The sequence below is a fragment of the Triticum aestivum genome, chromosome 5A (genome assembly GCF_018294505.1).
Source record: "Triticum aestivum cultivar Chinese Spring chromosome 5A, IWGSC CS RefSeq v2.1, whole genome shotgun sequence".
Taxonomy (NCBI): Eukaryota; Viridiplantae; Streptophyta; class Magnoliopsida; order Poales; family Poaceae; genus Triticum; species Triticum aestivum.
The window spans coordinates 75,598,863-75,604,870 of NC_057806.1; positions in this window are offsets into that span (position 1 = coordinate 75,598,863).

The following is a 6,008-nucleotide window of genomic DNA, read 5'->3' on the forward strand; positions in this document are numbered from 1 at the left end:
AGCTACGTCATGATATAACCCAGTACAGAGGCGCCGCACACCCACTATGCTTCACAGACGAAATAATGGATCATAAAATCCCTGAGGGTTTCAAACCTGTAAACATCGAATCATATGATGGCACAACAGATCCCGCGGTATGGATCAAGGATTATCTCCTTCATATCCACATGGCCCGCGGCGATGATTTCCACGCCATCAAATACCTCCCACTCAAGCTTAAAGGACCAGCTCGGCAGTGGCTTAACAGTCTACCAACAGGGTCAATCAGTTGTTGGGAGGACTTGGAAGCCGCATTCCTCGACAATTTCCAGGGCACTTATGTGCGACCCCCAGACGCCAATGACCTAAGCCACGTAATTCAGCATCCAGACGAATCGGCCAGGCAATTTTGGACACGGTTCCTAACAAAGAAAAGTCAAATAATCGACTGTCCGGACGCAGAGGCCCTAGCATCCTTCAAGCACAATATCCGTGACGAGTGGCTTGCCCGGCACCTAGGACAGGAAAAGCCGAAATCTATGGCAGCACTCACGACACTCATGACCCGCTTTTGCGCGGGAGAAGACAGTTGGCTTGCTCGTAGCAACAATATGGCCAATAACCCGGGTAATTCGGATACCAGGGATAGTAGTGGCAGGTTGCGTCGCAACAAGCAGAAGCGCCGCATTAACGGCGACAATGCTGGGGATACGGCAGTTAATGCCGGATTCAGAGGCTCTAAAACCGGTCAGCAGAAAAAGCCATTCAAAAGGAATCCTAGGGGCCCGTCCAGTTTGGACCGAATACTCGACCGCTTGTGCCAGATACATGGCAACCCCAAAAAGCCGGCCAATCACACCAACAGGGATTGTTGGGTGTTCAAGCAGGCAGGCAAGTTAAATGCCGAAAATGAAGACAAGGGGCTACATAGCGATGACGACGAGGAGCCCCGACCACCGGACAACAGTGGACATAAGGGTTTTCCCCCACAAGTGCGGACGGTGAACATGATATACGCAACGCACGTCCCCAAAAGGGAGCGGAAGCGCGCGTTAAGGGACATATACGCGGCAGAGCCAGTCGCCCCAAAGTTCAACCCATGGTCCTCCTGCCCGATCACCTTTGACCGAAGGGACCATCCCACTAGCATCCGTCATGGCGGATTTGCCGCATTGGTTCTAGACCCAATTATTGACGGATTTCATCTCATTAGAGTCCTTATGGATGGCGGCAGCAGCCTGAACCTGCTTTACCAGGATACAGTGAGGAAAATGGGCATAGATCCCTCGAGGATTAAGCCCACCAAAACGACCTTTAAAGGCGTAATACCAGGTGTAGAAGCCAGCTGTACAGGCTCAGTCACAATTGAAGTGGTCTTCGGATCTCCGGATAATTTCCGAAGCGAGGATTTAATCCTCGACATAGTCCCATTCCGCAGTGGCTATCATGCACTGCTCGGGCGAACCGCATTCGCCAAGTTCAATGCGGTACCGCACTACGAATACCTTAAGCTCAAGATGCCAGGCCCTCGAGGAGTAATTACGGTCAATGGAAACACCGAACGCTCCCTCCGAACGGAGGAGCACACGGCAGCCCTTGTAGCGGAAGTACAAAGCAGCCTCTCCAGGCAGTTCTCCAGTCCGACCACTAAACGTCCGGACAACGTCAAGCACGCCCCGAGTAACCCAAAACAAGACCGCCTGGCACGTTTCGAGCAGGCGTAGCAATGCGGCCCCAACCCCAACCCTCGCAAAAAGGCAACGCCAGTACTTCGCATACATAACTACACTCTAGAGATACCATGGGTACAGGCGGAGGGGCACCATCACAGCACGCCCGAAATGCGGCCTAAACCGCACCAGGGGCTGCCGATATTTTAATTTTCTCTTACTTTCAGGACTCCATTCTTCGGAAGGCCTGTTCGGCAGTTCAATTGCCGCATAAACGATGCAAGAACCAGGGAGGCAGACAAGCCACGCCGCATTACAGAACTCACAGGTGGTCTCTATCACGAGCAGTATACCTGTTTCGCATACTATTCCGCAGCTTGCCCCTGGATCAGACATGTTACATAGTCCAACTTTTTGTCGCATTATTTGTATCATTCTGCTTTGATCGCAGCTATTTTTAATAAACAATGCATAGCTTTTGTCTATTTTTGCATTATCCTTTTATAAATATATGTTCCTTAACGACATATTGCACCCGTACAATTTGGTACGGCCAAAATACACCAGGGGCTTCAGTACCCCTCAATATGGTGTGAGAAGTCCGAACACTTTCACAAGTGCGGCACCCCGAACTTATAGCATTATATGCATCGGCTCCGAATCATGTCTTGGGTCAATAGTTGGGTTTGCCCGGCTCCTATGTTTTGGTGCCTTATGTTCCGCTATATCGGCTAAGGTGCCACTAGGAGAACCACTGCGATTGTGCCCCAGTTGAGCTGGGTCGAGCACCTCAGTGGAGAAAGCTAAAACTGACTGTCATGATGAAGCAAGAGCTGGTCGCTGTTCGAGAGGTTTTTTCGAGTCCCTAAAGACTTATGCCGCTCTGGGCGAGGAGTCGGCTCTGTCCGGCCAAGGCGTGGATAGCGCCCCGAACTCGGTCTTCCGAATACTAGGGGCTTCGCCGAAATTTAAAATTATAGAATTCTATGGCTAAGTGAGAGTGTTCACGCGTTATAGTCTGATTGCCTTGTTCGTTGGGCTGAGCGCCTCCCTCGAAGGACCCAAACATGGGAAAAAGAGCGCTCAGGTTTATCCCCGAACACCCCAGCACTAGCGGCACGAGGGCAGAAGCCGACGACTAGCCATCTCTCAGAATTGATAAACAGCCGCACAGAAGGTAATATTTTAAATTCCAACAGCATTGCTCAGCACATATGAACAAGTTTTCAGCGCACAGGACAAAAACGAGCGAGTTTTACTCAAAAATTACATCCCTAGAACATTCATCCGCAACAAGGCGGGCACCCTTCAGAACATCCTTATAATAATTTTCGGGCTTGCGATGTTCTTTCCCCAGCGGTGGCCCGTCCTTCACAAGCTTCTCAGCTCCCAGGCAGGGCCTCCCCAGGCCACAGCCGAACTAGGAGGCCCTTCATGTCCTGTTCGGCCGCCTTATGGAGCTCAACCAGTTGCTTCAGCTGGTCGCTCAGGGGCATGGGGTGTCCGGCCTCAGCATACTGAGACCAGAACACCTTCTCCGTCGAGCTGCCCTCCTCGGCTCGATAGAATGCGGCGGCATCGGACACACTCCGGGGAAGATCTGCGAATGCTCCTGGAGAGCTCCGGATTCGGGTAAGTAACAAGTAACTCACGTTTATATGTTTGCTTTGCATAAAGAATGCCTTACCCGCCGCTATCTTCTTCACCTCATCCAACTCCCGGAGGGTCTTCTAGGATTCGGTCTTGGCAGACTTGGCATTTTCAATAGCCGCCGCGAGCTCGGACGCTCGCGTCTTCAAGTCAAGCTCCAAACTCTCATGTTTCTTCATGAGAACCTGGAGCTCTTGCCGCACCTTGCCAACCTCGGCCTCATACTTCTCCCGCTCGGTGCGCTCCGCGCCCGCACTCTTCTCGGCCTCGAGCAGCGCTTGCTTAAGGGTTGCCACCTCAGACGTGGCCCCTACAATAGCCATGTTGATACTGTTATTTTTTGCAATTGCACCCTTTTTATACATATTCAAACAAGGTATTTCTTACCTTCCTTCTCCTCGAGGTGCTTCTTGGCACGCCCGAGCTCTTGCTCGGACTTCTTGAGGCTTTGCTTCAGGGTGTCCACTTCCGCAGTCAGTGCGGCGGACGCCAGCAGAGAAGCCTGCATACGCATATTGACTCCTTTGTTAGACTCCTGCGAATTTTTGATCCTCTATTCGGCTTTTCTTTACGAACGCCCAACAGAACATCAGGGGCTACTGTCTACACAGTAATAACTATTTTCACATTATTTACTTACCTCAAAGCCTGTCAAAAGGCTAGTACAAGCTTCAGTCAGTCCGCTCTTGGCGGACTGAACCTTCTGGACCACCGCACTCATAATAGTGTGGTGCCCCTCGTCGATGGAGGCGCCTTCGAGCACCTCCAACAGATTGTCCGGCGCCCCCGGTTGGACGGAGGTCACCGGCACGGTGGGCTTGCTCCTCTTGGAAGGAGGTCGCCCGCTGGACTCTGGAACCTTTGAAGGTTCCGGAGCGGTGTCCGGCCCTGAGCCGGACTTGGAGCCCTTGGGGGTTTCATCCCCTTTTCTCCTGGAGTCCGTGAGGTCGCCTTGCGGCGCCTCCAGGACCACCTCCTCCCGGCTTGGGACCTGTTGGGACAACACTTCGGTGTCGTCCGTAGGGCGGGGGGAGGAAGCCGTCGGAAGCGAGTTCACATCCGACGAATCCAGTGAGACGCTCGACGACGCGTCGAGCCGGTCTTTGGGCGGGCTGCATAAACATATTCGGCGTAAGGGAAAGTTGTTCAATAAATGAATACAATGAATTACTCCGGTATCCGGATACTTACGATTTTGCCAGGGGCTTGGCCTTGGGCTGCCACTCCTCTTCGCCGTTGTCGGCGTCAGTGGAGTAGTCCGTAGGAAGGGTTTTCCCCTTCTTGGACCCTCCGGCCTCCCCGGAGAGGGCGGCCTTCCTTTTCTTCTCTCCTCCCGCTGGAGGGGGAGAGGTCTCTTCTTCTTCCTCCTCGTCTTCACGAGAGGAATGCGCCTCGGAACCGCCGGATGATGGATCCGACGCCTCCTGGCGCCGGGCACTCTTTCGAGTCCCCATCGCTTTCTTCGCGGCCTTTTCTCCGGCACCACATAGGGTGCCGGAACCAGAAGTTTCACCAAGCGAGCGTCCGCTGGGCCTTCGGGCAAAGGAGCCGGACAGTTGATCTGTCTGGACGTCACCTACCAATCCTGTCAAAGATAAGGGAGCTTAGATCTTGCATTGAGTCAAACTATGAAACACTGATATCCTGTAAAAGAAAAAAACAGCTTACCGCCAGAGCGTGACGCTGCGCGCTGAATCTGCGATCCTCGGTAGCGGATGCGGGAGCCTCGGCGCCTTCGAAAAGCACCTTCCAGGCATCTTCGTACGTCGTGTCAAATAGCCTGCATAGAGTCTGGTGTCGTGCCAGGTCGAACTCCCACAGGTTGAAAGCCCGTCGTTGACACGGGAGGACCAGGAGAATGAGCATAACCTGGACTACGTTGACAAGTTTGAGCTTCTTGTCCACCAGGGTTTGGATGCATGTTTGGAGTTTGGTCAGCTCTCCTTTCTTGCCCCACGACAGGTCCGTCTCCTTCCAGGAGGTGAGCCGCGTAGGGGTTCCGGATCGAAACTCGGGGGGTGCGACCCGTTCGGGGTCGCGCGGCTCGGTGATGTAAAACCACCCCGATTGCCACCCCTTCAGGGTCTCCACAAAGGAGCCCTCGAGCGATAGGACGTTGGCCATCTTGCCAACCATGGCGCCGCCGCACTCCGCCTGGTTGCCGCACACCACCTTCGGCTTGACGTTGAAAGTCTTGAGCCATGGGCCGAAATGGGGGCGGATGCGGAGGAAAGCCTCGCACACGACAATAAACGCCGAGATGTTGAGGACGAAGTTCGGGGCCAGATCGTGGAAATCCAGGCCGTAGTAGAACATGAGCCCCCGGACAAATGGGTGAAGAGGGAAGCCCAGTCCGCGGAGGAAATGGGGGAGGAACGCCACCCTCTCATGGGGCCTAGGGGTGGGGATGAGCTGTCCCTTTTCGGGAAGCCGATATGCGATGTCGTTAGACAGGTATCCGGCCTTCCTCAGCTTTTTGCTATGTCCCTCCGTGACGGAGGAGACCATCCACTTGCCTCCTGCTCCGGACATGGCTGGAGAAGGTTGAGTTCGAGTGCGGACTTGGGCGCTGGAGCTCGAGTGCGCAAGAATGGATAGGAAAAGGAGGAAGAAGGCGTAGGTGGAAGGGTGGATCCTTATCCCCTTATATGGGTGGACACAACTACATGTCCCCACCAGCCTGGTAAAACTCACTTATCTCCAAGC